This window comes from Anthonomus grandis, chromosome 22 (genome assembly GCF_022605725.1).
Source record: "Anthonomus grandis grandis chromosome 22, icAntGran1.3, whole genome shotgun sequence".
NCBI lineage: Eukaryota > Metazoa > Arthropoda > Insecta > Coleoptera > Curculionidae > Anthonomus > Anthonomus grandis.
In genome coordinates, this window is record NC_065567.1 from 36,728,247 (window position 1) to 36,748,088 (window position 19,842).

Genomic DNA, 19,842 nt, shown 5'->3' on the forward strand with positions numbered 1-19,842 from the left:
TGCAAAGAGAGTCACAACAACAGGATCAAAAACAAATTGCTAAACTGCCCAAATGGAACAAGATCTTTCTGGTCGGTATCGAAAGCCGTTAGTGAAGGATTTGCTAAGTCGGCCTTGCCACCCCTAACAGCAGATGATGGTTCTATCGCGGTAACAGCAAGGGAAAAAGCCAACTTACTGGGTAAACTCTTCGCGTCCAATTCTACTCTGCACTCGCAAGGCAAAACACCGCCATATTTGCCAAGGGTGAATTCATCGATGGGAGAAATTTCGTTTCCCCAACGAATTATAAATAAAATTCTTAAAAGCGTAGACACCAACAAAGCTTCTGGACCCGATGGAATTTCAGCCCTAGTACTAAAACGTTGTGCAGACGATTTGACTCCTCCCTTATGTAGACTGTTCATGACATCGTATAAACAGGGCTCATTTCCAACAAGCTGGAAAACTGCTCAAGTGCAAGCTGTACCCAAAAAAGGTAAGAAGACGATGCCGTCCAATTAGCGCCCGATTGCACTAGTTCCAGTAATATCGAAGATTATGGAGAAAGCAGTCAACCAACAACTGTTAAGATATCTGGAATCATCTGGACTAATCAGCGACCATCAATACGGCTTCCGAAAGCTTAGATCCACCGGCGATCTTCTGGCTTACGTTACACACTTGTGGACGGAGGCCATGGAGAAGCACGGCGAGTCCCACTCAGTCGCTCTTGACATTTCCAAGGCATTTCACAGAGTGTGGAATGAGGGACTACTAACCAAGCTCTCCTCAATCGGCATACAAAACTCATTATTGAATTGGATCAAAAGTTTTCTTGAACAACGAACAATCCAAGTAACCGTCGATGCACACCTCTCCGACAAATTTAACATTAACGCTGGAGTCCCTCAAGGATTCATTCTATTCCCCACCCTTTTCTTGATATATATCAACGATTTGCTAGGAACCACTGTCAATCCAATCTACAGCTTTGCGGACGATAGCACACTTATTTCCACATTTAAATCCGCCAAACCAACGACAGCCGCAACTTCTCAGAATCTTAGGCAGCAACAAGTAGCTTCAACCAACAACGATATTAGAGCAATCTTGGAGTGGGGCGGTAACAATCTGGTCAATTTTAACGCTAAAAAAACGTAGCCTACAGTATTTACGATGAAGACTAACGTTGATGGCCCGGAGCTGGTTATGGCAGGGAAAACATTGCCAATGAAATCATCTTTACATCTTCTAGGAGTCGAAGTCACCAACAGTGTGTTCTGGCATGACCACGTTGCCGAGATCGCCAGGGCAGCTTCCAAAAAACTCGGAGTGCTTTTCAAAACGAAAAAACTGTATACACCAGAACAGCTGCTGACTCTTTATAAGGCTCAAATACGCCCTTCCCTCGAGTATTGCTCGCATGTCTAGAGCTCTGCACCCAAGCATAGTTTAAAGCTGCTAGATTCTATACAGAAGGGAGCTATTCGTCTTATCGACAAACCAGAACTGACAGAGAGTCTGGATAGTCTGGAGCATAGGAGAAAGGTGGCTGATCTCTGTTTATTCTACCGTTATTATCACGGTAAGTGCTCCTCTGAGCTGGCAGGCCTGATTCCACCCAGGGCTGTTCCGGCAAGAAGGACGCGTCTAGCAGTTGCGGCTCATCAACATCGAGTCCACCTGCCTACCCCAAGGACCTCGCTGTATCGAGACTCATTAATCTGGAGAACATCTTCTTTGTGGAACGGGCTTCCACCTCACATATTTCCCGACGCATCTTCGCGCAAGCACCACTCCAAGAGTGACATAGGACTTTCCTCTTGTGCTAGTGTTTACCATTAAAAAAAAAATCTAATTTACCAATACCAATCTTTTTTATATTCATGAAATTTTATGTTTTATTTTAGAAGAAAGTAGAAGAATCTTTTAATAAATTGATTTTCTTAGAAAGATATAAATAAAAAATCTCCTTATTCTAAGGCAACGTGCGCTTATAATTGCAATAAAATGTGCAAATTAGCAAATTTTATTGCAATAAGCAAACGTTAAGTTCTCAATTTAATTGCTTTAAGCCATTAGATTAATTATAAACCTTGCAACGTTTAGTTATTACACTGATGCCTAGTGTAGAAGCACATATGCTCCAAATATGCTAATTTGCGAGGACTATAGTTAACGATAATATATTTTCTTTGATCTGAGCGCCATAGTCCAAGCGTCTGAGAATTTTTACACGCTATTTACATAACATGTATCTATATTTACAAATACCAATATTTTTTATGCTACATAATCCAACTCAACTATTTTTTTTAAAATAATTTCATTAATTATTATACTCCTCTTATAATAATGCTTATCGGGCTATCATTTAGACTTTCTACAGTTCTGTCAGGACCATGCCCCCCAGATTAAAATATTAATAGTGATAAGTCGAATTTTATTTCAATAATTGCAAATAAATAATAATTCATAAAAACTTAAATTATTAATACACAACAAAAACTTTCATCATTTATAAAATGAATTAAAGTTAACATTACTTATTCTTATTTACCTTATCTTAATTTAAATGTTTCCTAAATTATCAACTAAATAAACAATCAACCTAAATTAGTAACTTAAAATATCATTAAAAAAACTATATTATTGGTAAATGGCAAATTTTAAAATCGCAATAACTAAAAATTTCCATTAATAGGTTTCCTACTTTAAATTTAAAGACTTTTGCACTAAAAGATTTGACACTATTTGGAAGTTTGTTATATTGATTAACGGAGTGGTAAGAAAATGATTTTGGAAACAAGGCTATATCTAGTAGGCTAGTTACATTTCTTAGTTAAAAGTTATGCTTGGTTGACTTAAATGATACTTTATCATAAAGATACTTTTGCATTTTTTCATAAATAATAATCCTATGAACAAAGCTTAAAAATAGACCATTACGTCGTTGGTCTATATTTAGCCAATATAGTTGCGACATATACTTGGAGATATGGTCATATTTTCTCAAACCGAAAAAGCAATATGATTTTGAATTATTTGAATTCACCTTTTATCTTAAAAACCTAATTAATTTCTGTAAACTTTAGCATCATAATTAAACAAGAAAAGAACCAGAAAGTCGCGGACCATTTACCAGAAATCATTGTGATCAAGGTTTGTAAAGCGGATGATGTTAAAATTGTCTTATATGCCTGTGATATTTGCTCAATAAGGTTTTTTTGTACTTGTTTCAAACATCAGTGTAAACTTTAGCATCATAATTTAACAAGAAAAGAACCAGAGAGTCGCGGACCATTCACCAGAAATCATTGTGATCAAGGTTTGTAAAGCGGATGATGCTAAAATTGTCTTATATGCCTGTGATATTTGCTCAATAAGGTTTTTTTGTACTTGTTTCAAACATCAGTGCATCTGAGGTCAGGCATGAAACTTAAAAAAAATTGGTTGCTATGTTTCCATTATGGTAAGTGTCATGCAGTGCTGAAGGAAAAACCTAGAGAGGACAACTATGTCGGAAATGAGGAAAAATAATTTTACTGGGATCAAATCTACTACTTTGGATTCTGTTAACTCTGGAATATCTGATCTGCATAAAAAGATCAGTAAGCTAAAATGCTCTGGTACAAATGAAGTTTCAAAAAGTGGTGTTATTTTTTCTAAGCCAGATGACCCTAAAACTTTCACTACATCACAAAATTCATTGCTAACAAAACCAAAAGATTTATCTCAGGGCCTAAATACTTCAACAAGTGATTTGCTTAATTACTATAATTCCGTAAAGGAAAATATTTCTGTGCAATGTCTTTAAATCACTTGAAGGGGTGCAATGGTTGTTAGCTGCTCCATTAAGAAGGAATTAGATAAAGTTTCTCCATTAGTTACTGGAAAGTTACCTGATAAATTTGATAAAGCAGTTGGCCATCCTAATCATAGAATAAAAATCTCAGAAATAACTGAAAATCATGAGACCTTGATGCAGGTGGATTTGCTGATACAGCAGAACAAGTCAAGTAGACAAGAGCGTTGCAGTTTGAAGATCATATCTATGAAATTACTTCGGGGTAAAAATAATATATTCTGCTGTTTTTGAGGATGATCGTGACACTTATTAACGCACGCCGGATGTATGCAAGGCTTTCATTGGATATAACTATCGCAGATGGTTTGATGGGCCGGAGATTAGAAGATGCTTCGAATATAGCAGCTCTCATCATCTAGCAAAAAAATGTGTCTCCTAGGTGCTCCAAAAAACATAATACAAGGGATTTAAAAAAACTTCCTCAAATGTGTCAACTGCCGTAGAGCCAGCTGAAAATCGAATAATATGCAGCTTTCTTGTGACCATGCAGCCTGGGAGTAAAAATGTCCGACTTATCCAAATAAGCTTGATGAGTCCAGGATTTGAGGTCAGCCAATATTGGAATTACCTATGTCAATATAAGATCCCTCATTCCTTCATGAAGAAGTTGCTTATGGAAGAACAACGGCAGATCTTTGAAGTTACTGAGACAGCCTTCAGACTATCCAAATCACCTTGTAAGCATAGATGTTTATAACTTATTACGAAAAGATAGACTCACTCGTGGTGGTGGTGGTCTTGGTGTATATGTGCTGGCTAGACATAAGTGTTTTGTGGTAGTTGTGTCAATGTGATATGTGTTACCTGAATATTAATTTACTTTTAGATGATTATTGAAATAATCCAGATTTATTGAAAGCATTTTGCAAATGTTTCGCCTAAAGCAGATTCTTTCTAAGCCAACTACGTTATATAGAAGTAATGACACCTTATTGGATGTTATATGTAGGTATAGAAACGGAACTAAATGTAATTAGAGCAGGAACAATGGTTATGTTTAACTTAATAGACCATAGGTTGGTCTTTTGTACCTTGGAAATGGGTGCCCTTTGGTTTATTGATAGATCGGCTACCTTTAACCAAAAACTTTAATTAACTTAAGGGAGTTATTTGATCTAGAAATGCGTCATACCGATTTTGAGAGTTTTTTACTAGAAGGGGTATTAACAATGAGCTGAACTATTTGAATGAAACGTTGACTGAACTAGTCGATACGCTCACGTTCCTTGGGATACGTGCACTATAAAGCGTTTTTTAGGCTAGTACATTACATTACAGATACTACTAAGGAAATCATCAATTTAAAACGAAAATCTTTTATTAAGTACAAGAGAACTAAAAACATATCTCATAAACAATACTATCTAGATTAAAAAAAAACTTTCTTTTGCTAATAAAGTGAAAAAAAGCCTACATAAAGTCCGAATTAAAAAAAAGAAATAGGAACTATAAAAAGACCTGGGCTCTTATTAGTAACTGTAATATCCATTAAGAAACTTATGAAACCTATGAACCTATGAAAATCAGCAATCACTTCTCTACTATAAGTCAGCTTCCTGTGCAAATAGATAATGATACTTTGACGTGTTCCAGATCAAAAAGGTTCCATGACTCTTAGATTTAAGAATTTAGATTTAAGAACGTTTCCGAATATGACATATATCGCGTCTTTTCTACATTTAGTCACATTGTGCTAGTATCGATAATATAGGGTATAATATGTTGCTGTATAGCATAGATCATATTGTTGGGTCTCTGGCTAGATTGTTTAACATGTCTTTGTAGGAAGGTGTCTGCCTAAGATCTCAAGGGTTGAGAATCGTGCAGAACTGAGACCAATTTGTCTCTTTCCAATGCATGCTGAGATGATTGAAATGTATGCGATATTATTATGGAGTTTTTCATCTTGCGCTCTATGCAGTTTGGACTTAGGAACGGACATTATGGCAACAATGCTCTGCAATGTTGCAAATTAACAATCCAGTCATATAGACGGCGCTAGGGTTGCATGCTTGGTTCCTCTTGACTATAGCAAAGCTTTTGACCTGATTAATCCTGAAATGCTCGTAGCTATGTTATCGTACTATGGCTTCACTGAGAAAGCATGCAGGCGGTTCTACAGCTCTCTGTTTGAAAGAACACATGTTGTTCAGGTGAACGGTGTCAGGTCTATGCCGGTTATTTTTATTCTGAGTGTGCCTCAAGGTAGTAATTTGAGACCCATCTTATTTTTAATATACACGACTAAAGTCCCAACACAAGTAAAGTATGGCTCTATCCACCTCTACGGTGGCGATACGGATAATGTTTTGGGTAGTATAGAAGAACACTCTGCGAATACTATACCTGTTATGTACATAATTTGTTGAATATTGCATAATAAAAACTATTATTTTTGTTAATTTTATTATTATTATTAATTATTTCCGGACTATTTTAAGGACGAAACATGATTTTTGGATCTTACCGGAAAATTCATTAACGTAATTAAAGAATGAGAAATTTATTTACTTAATTTTTTTGTTGACTTTAATTTCCATTACCTACATTAAATGGAGTAAGCAGGCAGACATGGTAATGCTGCGTGAACGATCCAGTAGCTCAGGCTTTTCTGCTAAATCTGTCTAAATAATTTCACCAAATTAAGAACATCTACAACTCTTTGCAGTGAATTTTAGATTATACAGGTTGGGGAATCGATCATTACGCATAAAGAAATATGGTCACACGCACGGATGCATTTCGTGCGCTCTGCTACGTCGTTATTTTTTTTAAATTGAAGCGTTATTCTAAGAAAATAAGTTAATTTGTTATAAAAGCAATTTCGTACTTCTAAAATGAAACCATATAAACTTGGTTCATGATCAAGTTCGTCAAGTGATTGATTGTTTGGAAAATATTAAAGGTATTGATCTGATTCTCTGATTCTTTAATTTGAATTTTTATCAATCTGTCTTTTGGTTTAACAGACTTAGAATTGATATTATTAAATGCTGTAAATCTTTCATGGGTTATGGCTTTTAACGTTATAAATATTTTAGGTTAGGAAACTAAATAATCAGGTACTTTAAAGATAGAGATCATTCTCCGGATATCAAATTTAGTTTAAAATACAATGTGGTTTCAAAATTCACCTATCGTGTTATTGTAAAACACTTACTTATATATACTTACGGATATTTAACATTCTAAAAGACTTTCTTCAGAACTAGAACCGTCATTGTAAGGCCGAATTATAATTTGGGGTATGGGTGGTAAAACCGAATATTCGTTTTCTGTTTTAATTACGTGTTCTATGCAATTTTTCCATACATCACTTTCGAATTCTGCAATAGCTTGGCGTATGTTGTCAATAGCTACCGCACTCAATGTTGCTGAAGTGTTGCAATTTCAAAGCTCTTTTTTAAATTTACTTCAAACTAATTCAATCGGAATAAAGACAATAATATGGGGGCAATCTTAAAACAGTATGTCCATTACTTTTGACAATATTGTAAAATAACATATTCATTTTTTAAGTTATAACCTTTAATTATATTTAACAATCCTTTTTCTAATCGGATTTTGCCGGGAACAGGAATGTTCTTAATTTTCAGAAAAGTTATGAGATTCTATTTTTTAAAACTAGTATTTGGTATTTTATTTAAAATTCTTGATTGGCAAGATGCATTATCCATAATATTTTACTCTATTTAGAGGAATGTTTGGTAAGAGCTTTTAGAACCATTTTTCAAATAATGTCGCAGTCATATCTTCATGGTAATCAGCCGAAGATTGAGAAATATTTTTGGCAGGCAGAAGTAACGTATTTTTAACAAACTTCTGTACTGCCGGCATGAAGTGTGGATTCGTTTGCCTCTCGATCTGCGCATTGATCTGCTATTGAGTATAATTATAATATTATAATATAATATTATACCGATGCCGACGCACACCTACATCGACCGGTGTCTCTTTACAAATCCGCCGCGGCTTAGTATGCTGCAAGTGTATCTCGAGATAATTCTGGGAAAAAAATAGGTTTAAAACTGGCCGCGGTCTATATGTCTTTTCGTCGGCATGATTTTATCGTATTTGACGTCATTTAATTGAGAATAAAACCACAATACTAAAAATAAAAAGTTGCTCTGTAATATAGTCTCCCAAAATACCATCCCAAAAATTCGATTTTTGAGGATTCCGAATACGGAATTGCCAACTTCTGTGCTCATTTTCCTGAGACCAATATCGAACCAGGGAAGGATTATATTTTAATCTGAAAATAGAATAGTCGTTAAAAATTTTCCTTTTCATTTGCTTTTTCCATCATAGTTTCACGCAATGCCATTCTTCGCCACTGGTTTTCGGGAAATGAGTTTTGGAATATTTCAAACATTTGTACCCATATTTTTTTCAGACACTGGTAACAGTTTTATAGTCGATACCCAGTTCTAATTGAGCGTGTTGAATCTACTTCTAGCGCACTACAAACCATTTTTTCCAGTCGTTCTTGGACTTGAACCCCTAGTTTTAGTTTACTTTTAATCTTCTCCCGAAGATGCTAACATCGTTAGCGAAATACGTGTTGAGAGTAAAAATAGAGTTTTGATTTGTAGTAAAACTGTACCATAATTTGAGTTTCACACCAAAGGTTCCAACCGTAGGACTATTGGCTCCTTTCGATATAAGGTTGAGTAAAAAGCAAGTTTAGTGTGGCATTTATGATAATCTTAAAGGATGTCTCAAAACTCTAAACCACATTTTCAATTGTTTTTTCGCAAATAGTACTGGTCGAGAGTTACTTAAGGCCTCCTTGTTCTCAGATTTATATAATGAAAAAATGATACGGGTATTGTCCAATTTTTAATATTAGATTAATTAAATGAATTACTGGTCTGATTTTTATTCAAATGATTATTCTTAATAACTTTAACAGAAATCCCATCACTACTTGGAGAAGCCTGACTTCTGAAAGCTTTAACTGATTTAATTTGTAGTACAAATTCGTTGCTACTTATTGGTTTTAAATACATAAATCCATCTAGACTTTTGATTTCAGATTTAAATTTAATAGTTTTTTAAAATTTTTATAGTATTTGCCAAATTCATACCCATCTTACAAATACCTATTAAAAGCCCCAAGTTACAGGTACTTTCTTGGTATTCTTTTGACTCCTGCCCCTCATCATTAATCTGATTATAGTTATTATTTTTTTCCATTGATTGCCTGTTTTATATTTTCCATGTTTGTTTGCTGTTATTCTTTGAGTTTTTCAGAATAATGCCTATTCTATGTTGCTTTCATTAGGGAACTAAGATATTCCCTGTATTTCTTAAACGTACTATATGATTCAGTATTTTCTATTGTGCTTATTTTTTTAAAATTGAAAAATCACTTTTTCTAATTGAATTTAAAATTCTTTGTGTTTTCCAAGCTGATTATCAATCTCTGTGATTCAGACTCGGAAATTGATTTTCCAAGATAAAAAGACAGTGTATTAGTCAAATTTACAGCATCAAATTTTTTAGAAAATGTTTGTGAAAAAATATAACATTCACCATAGGCGTCAACAACGAAAGTGATAGAGTAGATGATAGAGTGACAGTAAGTAGGTACTGCTGTCAAATAACTTTATCTCACTTTAAACGCACGCGCCATCTAGCACCGGAAGCGGAACTGCATAGTAAGTAATTTATGAATGAAGCGCTAAAATATATATATGATATAAATATGAAAAAGAACCCCTCGCTCACATGTATGAAGCTTGTATGGTCACTTCCGCCTCATCCTTCACCCAATCAACACGTGGTCGTTCTTTTCCTTTCCTATCCTTCGGATTCCTTTCCTAAACCCTTTCCTACCCCTTGCCGTTATATATAACGTGCCTTTAAGAATTAAATTTAATGAAAGTATCAAGCCCACTTCCGCGTCATCCTTCACCCAGTCAACACGTGGTCGTTCTTTCCTTTCCGATCCTTTGCTGCCCTTTGCCAGTGGTAGCTGAACCTATTCACGCCGGTAGCCAGGCCGGATGATGCTGGATGCATCGTGGGGGAAGCGTCACCGTGCATTTCAGTATTAACAATTGTGAAAATTATCGATTCGGGGAACAGGGTACATACCCGACGTTTTTCCCGAATCTCCAAATCGTGCTGGCAGATTGCCTGTTTTCGTCCTGTTTTCAGTCTGGGTCAGGAATTAAATTTTTTGTTGCACCAGTGATATGGTCTTGTAAGGCGTTACATTCGTGCAAAATTTAATTAAAATCTATGACTTCGTTTAAAGATAGAAAAGGAATGCCTAGTTTTTACATATATCAGATTAAGAAGCTTTTCTCTTACCGATTTAAAGACATCACATTTTTTCATCTCTTTGTCTGTCGGGTCCCACAAATGACTTCGAAATTATAAATAATAAATAAAAACTATTAAAGAAAAAGATTGTTTTATATCCATTTTGTAATTGGTTATATGTATTAGACTATTGTTAATTGATTATTGCAGTAAATTAACTCATTTAGATATGTAAAATAAAGCTGAAGAGTTTTGTTTTTATTCTGGTTAATATCTGATGCTCACTAACACAAAAAGGCGGTATTCTCTATGAGTAACCTTTTTGATTAGACGTTTGATTAAATGAGATTAAATGAAATTTGATTTCCCGCCTTGATTTGGCCATGCCTTTTTCCCATTTTGATTGGTCCAATTACGCACGTCAAACTGTCAAGTTAGTTACAACAGTTTCCGTTGCCAAGCGAGAGGACGCTAGCTGATTTGTCAGAAGAATTTCAGTTTGTATGCAACCACCACTTCTCTATAGTTTGGTGTCCTCGCTCAATAAAATAAGACGTAAATAATGGAGAGGAGAGAACAGAAAGTAGTGTGAATAGCCACAGTAAGTAGCTTAGCCCATAATAGTCTTGGTCTTCATCATTTGACTCGTGACAAGTCAATGTCACGAGTCAAATGTCAAAAAAAAAACAATGTTTTTGTTGTGGTGTTTTTTAAATTTTGTATCACTTGATGGTCCTTCTGGTTTATTTAATTTTACCTTTTGAAATTATTATTTCTCTTACCCTAAGAAATAGAATGCTTTTATAGTAATGCTTTTTCAAAGTATGATATACAAAAGACAGTTTATTACAAGATATATATCACTTGGAGTAGGTCTAAAAAGATTACAATCTTTGGCAGGAGACGATAGACCCCGAAAGGGGGTTATATGAATTCAGGTAGTTTTCTGAATAGATTTTTAAACTATGTTTACACTCCAATTTATGAAGTATAGTTCACGTTTACCATTTTCAGTAAGTTGACATCTTATTGGTTCAAAAGAATCATTCAATTTAACAACCCCGGATTTCTAATAGTAAATTAGGTCTCAATGTTTAAAGAATTGAATGCGTTAGTGAAATAGAACAAGAACCAAAAATTGGGTAGCTGATGATCATATCGATGGTCCAGTTCCATAAAGCACCAAGTCCAAAATACATGTTTTTTATTTATTGGCTCTTAAACATAATGAGCACATTTAATTGTTCCATAAAAAGTTTTCTGTGGGTATATTTTAAATTGTAGGTGATGAGATTTATTGAAGACACTCTGAGCAATAGGAGTCAGATACAATAAATAATTTTTTTTTTAAATTATGGTATTATAAGCAATTTTGATGGCTTGTCGCTTTATAACACTGATAATGTATTCACTTCTATGATTTAATTTCAGTTATTATAATGTAAATAATAATATAGGATTGGCTTTGCTTTAAAAAAAAATTGTACTGTAGATGCCACCGAGGTCCTTGAAACAATTCAGTGCGTGAAGGATCATAGGTCTTCGGGTTCCGATGGTATCTCTTCACGTCTGCTGTTACTTCTGCCTGCGAGCTCTTTGGGTGCTTTGGTTTGGGCAGTCAATCAGTCATTTCTTCAGGGCGAGTTCCCATCCTGTTTAAAAGAAGCTATGATTATCCCTCTTCATAAGGGTGGTAGCTTGGACCAACCCTCTAACTTCCGTCCCATATCAATTTTGTCTACCCTCTCCAAGGTTCTTGAGCGGCTTGCAAAAAAGAGAATTGTCTCTTTTTTGACCAAATACAACGTGCTGTCCCCTAATCAGTATGGATTTCAGTCATCTAGGGGCACGCAGGATGCCATTTTCAGATTCTTGGAGAATGTGTATCTATCTATGAACTCCAAGGAGGCTGCAGCAGAGGTGTTCTGTGATCTGTCCAAGGCCTTTGATTGTGTGGATCATGGAATACTGCTGTCAAAGCTTGATTTTTATGGATTTAGGGGAGTGGCTTTGGGGTGGTTGAAGTCATACCTGTCTGGCCGCACACAGAGGGTGGTTGCATCTGGATTTTCGTCAGGGATAGCACATCTTAAATGTGGTGTACCCCAAGGGTCCTATTTTGTTTTTATTATATGTTAATGATTTGAGCTCTCTATCACTGCATGGACTAATGGTTCAGTTTGCCGATGATACTACAATTCTGTGGCATAAAAAAGATCAAAAAGTAGTCAGATCTCTCATAGTAGAGGACCTTGACAAAATTAAAGAGTGGTGCATCTGCAATCAGCTTGTATTCAATGTTGATAAGACTTTTGTTCTGGGCTTTAAGTGTAATGTAGAGGGTTTTTTGTTTGATGAGCAGAGCCCACTACATGGTAGGGATTATTGTCGATTTCTCGGCCTCTTCATTGATGAGAGTTTAAGGTTTGACAACCACGTTTTGGGCCTCGCTGCTAAACTTTCTTCTGGTTGTTTTGCATTTTGTCTTAATAGACTCTCATATCCGTTATGGGTTGCCATTTTGGGGATTGTGCTCCAAGGGACTCCTTAACATAATTTTTACTATTCAGAAAAAAGCATTAAGGTATCTGTGTGGTGTTGGTCTGAGAGTCTCTTGTAAACCTCTTTTTGTAGCTGAAAGAATTTTAACAGTTTTCTCACTCTTTATATTGGAAACTGCAACACTCATACATAAGTCCGTAAGTCCACCATCCTGTACCAGTCACAATACTCGTCAAGTGGGCAACTTATCTCTTCCAATCCCCACCTCCTCACTTACGAGAAACTCTCTTATATTTATTAGTCGTAAAATATTTAATCATGTTCCTTTTTCGATTAGGACTGTTACAGACCTTAAAAAGTTTAGGAGAGAACTAAAGAAATTAATTTTACCAAAGGCTTACTACAGCATTGAAGAGTATTTTAACGATTCATTTTAATATTTAAAATTATTTGGTTTTGTCTTTGTTTATATAAAATATGCTTCTATGTACAATCAAAATCGATTCTGTATTCTGTTTTTGTCCTGTATAACCAAATAAATACTTGTATTATAAATTCTAGGATTAGGAAGCTTTTAGCATAAGTTTGTAAACTTGGCAAATAAAGTATATTTTGACATTTTTGACTTAGAAAAAAGATTTAACATAACTTTTTTATTACAAAACAGGTTTAACAGTAACCATTATTATTTACAATATCTAATTTATTCAAAATCACTATCTCCTGGGTCATTATTACAAACTTTTGAAGTAGCTGGCAAATTTTTGTAAAAGCTCCAGTACTGACTTGGTATAGCATTAGAATCACATAGGCTTATAAGGTCGTTTTTTTTGGCCTGTGGTATTTTTATTGGATTGGAGTAAAGCTTCTTTAGATTAATATTCTTATTACTAGATTTACATTTACCCCTAGTCTTATAACGAACATCAATTTCCTTGTAGTCATCTTCTGTGTACGAGGTTTTATAAAAAATGCTAAAAGGGTTACTTTTCATAACATTTATCGCACAAATTTCCTGCCACTTTTTTTTGGAAAGTCGTATTATGGGAATTAATTGGTCGGGGGTATAAATGGCCCCACTTCGAAGACAACGTTTTTTTCCCTCTCAATTAAGGCATGCATTGCATCACCTTCATTTTGGGTATGGCCGACTACTAGAAATTTGTATGTGATTTCCTCAATACTTTGAATTGAATTTACACAGTGTAACAGGAGACTAACAACAAATTAATTTTTGTCCTGACCGTACTATGTAGCAAGTCGTCTCTTATAGAAAAAGGGACTAATATCTCCACAGGGAACAGACAAAACAGCCTGTAGATCAAAACAGGCTACCTGTTTAGTGTTATCTAACTTTGCTTTATTTATATCGTTTTCGTGCTCTTGCCGACATAGCTTTTTCTCCTTTATGTGCTTATCGTAATTTGCTTGTTTTAGTTCATTTTCTGTCTCAGTACAATTGCACTGGTCTTTTTTGGGGATGTAAAAGGCAATATTAAATTCTGTGTTGAAGATGGGTTCATACATGTTTTGCTCGGCAAACGGTTTATTAAGTTCTTTGCAGTTTGCTTTATAAAGTCTGTACATTGACGCAATATTAAGGCTTCCATCTATGTAGCTCTTATTTGTTTGGGCTCTGCAGTAATGCGATGGCATTGTTGGAAAAGATTTTATATGATTTCGGATTTCACCTTTTATTTCGTCGGTTACCTTTTTACCACCCTTTTTATGCTTTCCGCGCATGTCTGGCATCAGAATACCGCTCCCATCTTTTTTTTTGTTGCTGTGAAAATAAGCTTATTGCTGATATCCAAAGTGCTCAGATAAAATGACTTGCATACCCTGGCTCTTTCCCCTTCGATCTCAAAATGGAATGCATAATTTTTGGACCGGTTGCTATTAGGGGTGTGCATTCTATACTTAGGAATTATTGGATCCATACATTGTAAAAAATAATCTCTCTGGCGATGAATATCTCCAATTTTCCAAAACCTTTTATGGATTGCCTTACGTTGTTCTTGACTTATCCGATATCTGCATTTCAATCTGCATTTATCCGCGTAAGGTAATCCGACTTTTCGACTTTTAATTAGTTTATTCTTTACATTAACATATTCTAACCCCTCGTTTCTTCTTTTTTTGGCGATGGATCTTTTCCATGTTTCTGGGTATCTTAAAACTTTCCTAGTTCGTTTCTTTGCAGAATCTTCATTATCTTTATCTACTTCACTTTCACCTCTTACTTCCTCGCCGTTTTCACGAATGAATACTCACGTTAGAGATAAAATGATCATCGTCAATATCAGGTGCCACCTCTTGTTCTTGTGTGTTGGAAAAATTCTTGTTGGTTCCCTATAAAAGATAATAATATAGTGTTTCTTGTGAGTGAGAAACTTACTGTTTTTGTGTAATAAGTCAAACACTAAAACACACATTTAAAATGGTTTACAAACCTGTTCAAAAGAATCTTCAATTGGAATCTCAACAAAATTTTGCAATGCATTTTTTTCAATCATAATTATAGCAACATCCAAGTTTAATAATGTATGTAGAAGTTGCTACAAATAAATAATAATTTATTATTACCACAAAATTTTAACTAAAGCAATATTAGTTACTACCTCTATTTTAACATTTTGCTCCAAAGAACAATTTTGGCCCTCACAATATTTATTAATTATCAATAGTTCACCGTTAGACTGCAACTCTGCCTAAAATAATAAGAAATAATGTAAATAATATTTTAATTCTATTTCATTGTACACGTAAAAGAATATACCTGTAAATCATTGTCATCCAATATTGTTTTTACATATTCATGCCCATCAGGCCCAGGATCCATCTGACTTACTTCTTCAATAATAATATTATTTGGATGGTTATTGCTCGAAAAATCCACATTCGTAGGTGATAATATTATAATATTATTTTGAATATCAAAGGCATCGTTATCGGTATTTATATTTGTTAACATGTTTGGTTCACTCTCTTTTGGTGCTAACTAAAATTAAAAAAAAAACATATTTGACTTCTATGACAATAATTTTATTTTCCAGTAGAAAGCTAAGATAAAGTAAAAAACTAAATAAAGCTGTGGAGTTCTTTGTCCCTTAAAAAATAACACCTAAAGCACCAACTTAATAAACAAATACTTACCTCATTGTTTTGAGTAACTAAACGTAAAACATATTGTGCACGCGTTTCCCGGAGACCCTTTTTTGTATTCTCATCCATCCTTTGAGTTATCAATCATTTTATATAAAGAAAAATCACAAAAAATGCGTTTAAAAATACTAATATTAAAAATGTTTGTCAATGTAGCAGACCTGACTGAAAAATTATGAGTACATAACCTCAAGAAGAAAACGCAAAAAAGCCAATTTCATAGAGAAACAACTCGAAATATTGCTATGTATTACCTTTGTGTCATAAGGCAACATTTAAAATTGTTGCCGTATTGAATTGCAGAAATACTAAATTGGTTGTAAGTAAAAAAAGAAACATGTCGATTAGAATAGGCAAAAAATTAACATATTGAGTTGTTGCCGTATGAAATTAAGAAAACCACTTAATAAGAACTTATTTCCGTAATAATCCGAAAATGCCAAAATTCGGACTTGTTGCTGTATGGAACTGGGTCATCGATATGTTTATTTAATGAAAAACCAAAGGTGCATTTGAAAACTGTTGCAAAAAACAAAACAAAACAGAAAATCATTTATTCAAACATAATAAGTTACAATTTAAAGGTACATCTGACACAATTTTTTCAAAAGAAATGTGGATTTGTCACATGTTCATATTAAATTGAAAGAACTTATCCATTATCGGTCTAGACCGAGACTTGGGGTTTTTATTTTTTCTCTATATTCATATTAAACAAACTCAGGGTCAGGACTCCAACTGGATTAAATTTGCTAGCACTCTTGAAAGAAAAATATTTAAGAAAAACACAAAAACACAGATATCTACTAATCCTTTTTGTGGCCTTTAAATGTATTCAATTTTTTTTCAAACCGGTCCAAGAGTGGAAGGTTCCACTTGTGGAATCTTGTTGAAAAGCTCTTTTAGAAAGGAAATTGACAGTGTACTTTTTATGGAGGTTGATGGCACATTTCATTTGTCATTAATTTATTAAAAAATCAAATTTCTTTGTAATTTTTTCAATTAAATTAAAAAATTTCACGTACTGCTACTGCTTAAGATTTAAAAGATTATGAAAAGTAATGATACATATATTTTTGTAAAAAAAAACGGTTTATTACTGTTATTTGCAACTGTTCAGAATGAAAACCATTTACTTCTGGACACATAGCCCTAAACAATCATAAAATTCTGTTTGTAAACTTCTTAAAACCTCTTTTTTTTTGCAATTAATTGAATTTGGTTTCTGTTTCAGTTATTTAATATTTCTGGGTCTTGTAAGAACTTTACCTTTAAGGTAACCCCTAAATGAAAATTTAATAAAATAAAGTCAGGTGACCTTGCTGGATATTTGATTGTCCCTCTCTGTCCAATCCACCTATTGTGGAAAAAAATTAAGAAATTGTCATGCATTAGTAGCATAATAAGGTCCACCATCTTGCCAAAAGTTGATTCTTTCATCAAAATTTTTATTTACAATAGGAATGTATTAATTCTAATACCAAAGTATTTTGTAAAAATTAGAGATATCTGTCACCAGTTAAATTATTATCAAAAAATATTGGGCCAATAAGCAAGTTTATAAATGGGAGAATTTTTATAAAGGTTGGTTCATGAATAAGCCAGATAAAATACTAATGGATGGTAAGTGTTTATTTTGATTTAACAAAAGGTAACTGACTAAGAATTTTATGACAATCTATTTTGTTTTTCAGTATTTTGAAAAGAGTGCAGAAAAGTATTCTAATTCTTCTTTTACTCAGAGACAATCAAAAACCTGCAATAAATGATCATTATCAAAGCATCTTTCGGTATATATACCAAATTTCCTAAAATACATGCACTTCAAAAACATTCTCTGAATGCCTTCCACTATTGCCACCCAGATACTGTACTGGGGGGACCAAATAATGGACACATGTTCCAAGATTCGCAAAATTAAGCTATCAAAAAGATGGAAACTCACTTCAACACTTAGCTCCTTGGTGGTTCTATCAATAAATCCAGACATTTTTTGGGCATGTTGGGTCAAAAATCACTCCTAAATCCCTCTGCTGGGGTACTCTTTGAAGTTGTTCACCATTAACGATGTTATTAAAAATGGTGGGATTACTATTTGGGGTGAATGACATACAAGCACACTTACAGACATTTAATCTGAAGCTATTTAATTCGCACCCAACATCGCAAAATTCATTTCGCAACGCCTGACAATCATTCTCAGACTGAATCTGAAGGAAACATTTGAAATCGTCGGTAAACAATAATCCCCGTGCATTTCTAATATTGCAAGTCAAAAGTTGAAGTTGACAGCAGCTAAAAACAAGAGTGATCCAAGACGACTTGGAACCATCAATTTCAAGATATTGAAACCTACAACTGAGATATGATTGAATTAGGAAAGTAGTAGAAGAAGACACATCTAAGTCTGATAAAGATTTCAGGATTGTACAGTGTCTCACTCTACAAAGAAAAGCTGTGGAATAGATATTTGCAAAGACCACATGATAGACTTTAAAACGGCATCAGCATCTACGTACCTCTCCATTTCGTCTAAAAATAACACCCAGCCTAAAAGTATTTGGCCATTATCAACCAAATTCACCATGGTTTTGCAAAATTCTAATCTACGATCAGGATCTTCCCCTAGCTTCCTGGACTGGTTTCATTTTAAAGGCTCTTTTTTCTGCTGACGTTAGAACATTTAAAACTGCTATGTGACATACATCGTAATTGCAACTTGGCTTACAGGAGTTTTAATAACTCAGTAAAATATCCAGTTTTGTATCCTCGTTTCGATTTCGAGTTTTCTCCTTTCTGTTAAGTACATAATTTTAGTGTAAGTACGCTGCCTATTGGCTTAAAATACACGAATACATACTGGGTACTTAGTTTACCAAAGAACGTTTTTCTAATATTACCTGCCCATTCTTTAATTTTATCTTTCAAACTCTTTAGATTTGTCTCAAAACCCCTGGTTATCTATGCATTTTTTATTAAATGTGTTTTTTTCTATTCTATTGTGTTTTATTAAACCAAAATTTGAATTACTGCATTCACTTAAAGGTGATCATGTATGATAGTATTTACATATTTTTGGGGCCTTTTATAACTAAACACTTTTTTTCAATTTAAAGTCAAGGGTAAAAGTCATCATTTAGTTAGGTTTCACCCTTTAGGAGGAGTCGAATTTTTATTTTTAAAGGTGGAAAAAAAATCTAAGTAGACTTGTTTTTGCGTTTTTTTTTAAATATTTTTTTCAAGAGCGCCAGCGAACTTATTTCAGTTAGAGTTCTCAACCTGTATATCTAAATTACTTAAATTCTGGGTAACATGGATCATTGAGACTATTAACTAAAAATAATAAAGTAATTAAACATAATGTTAATAATTTTTAATTTCTGCCTCTAAAAGCCATTTAGTCACTTTTTTCGTGATATTTTTTCAAGAAAAAACGATGTTTTAGGGACTCTAGCATCAATTTTAGTAATTGGCCTAGTAACAATGCGTGAGTTCATCTTAGTCACTTCCTATTTGCCACTTAATAATTTAAAAACATATCTAATGTACAATTGCTGTAAATAAACTATTTGCTAGATTATAAATTAATTCACTTGGGAACCTTTTAAATTTTCGTTGAAAACAAATTAAATAGATGTGATGGTGTAGTGTCCAATTTTAAATATAACTTGAAGCTTTCTTTTAATACGATTTTTACTTTTAACTTGTAAAAATGCTTTGCATATTTCTTGACAATAAACATTTGAATTTTGCTCATGCAGAATAATATTTAGGGTTATCTCTTCTAATTCGGTCCAAAGTTCAATTCCATATGAAATCACCCATTCTACAAGTGATTTGTAAATATTTATGATATTCTTCTTAGGAAAGCCATTCTCTATGTTGATAACATTTGTGATCGTTTATCTCATCACAGTTGGTACTCAGATTAAATGATGATCCCACTTAAGATGAGAGTCGAAATAAGTTCCCAGGTATTTAACCTTAGTTGCCATTGAAATCCTCTGCTGACATTGACAATTGTCGGAATTTTTACAGGTCGGTTCATGGAT

At 33.9% G+C, this 19,842-nt stretch overlaps 1 protein-coding gene across 4 annotated transcripts in view; it reads left to right on the forward strand.

Moving 5' to 3' along the window:
* Positions 1-10,578: 10,578 nt before the first annotated feature.
* LOC126748891 (E3 ubiquitin-protein ligase MSL2) overlaps positions 10,579-19,842 on the forward strand; it is a 28,012-nt gene continuing 18,748 nt past the window's right edge. For 2 of the 4 annotated variants that reach the window (XR_007664831.1, XM_050458423.1), the window contains exon 1: positions 10,798-11,061. The gene's annotated coding sequence lies outside the window, so the exon portion shown is untranslated. Of the gene's footprint in view, positions 10,725-10,796; positions 11,062-17,374; positions 17,414-19,842 lie in introns of those variants that run through there. The other 2 variants (XM_050458425.1, XM_050458424.1) reach the window with 2 other exon arrangements.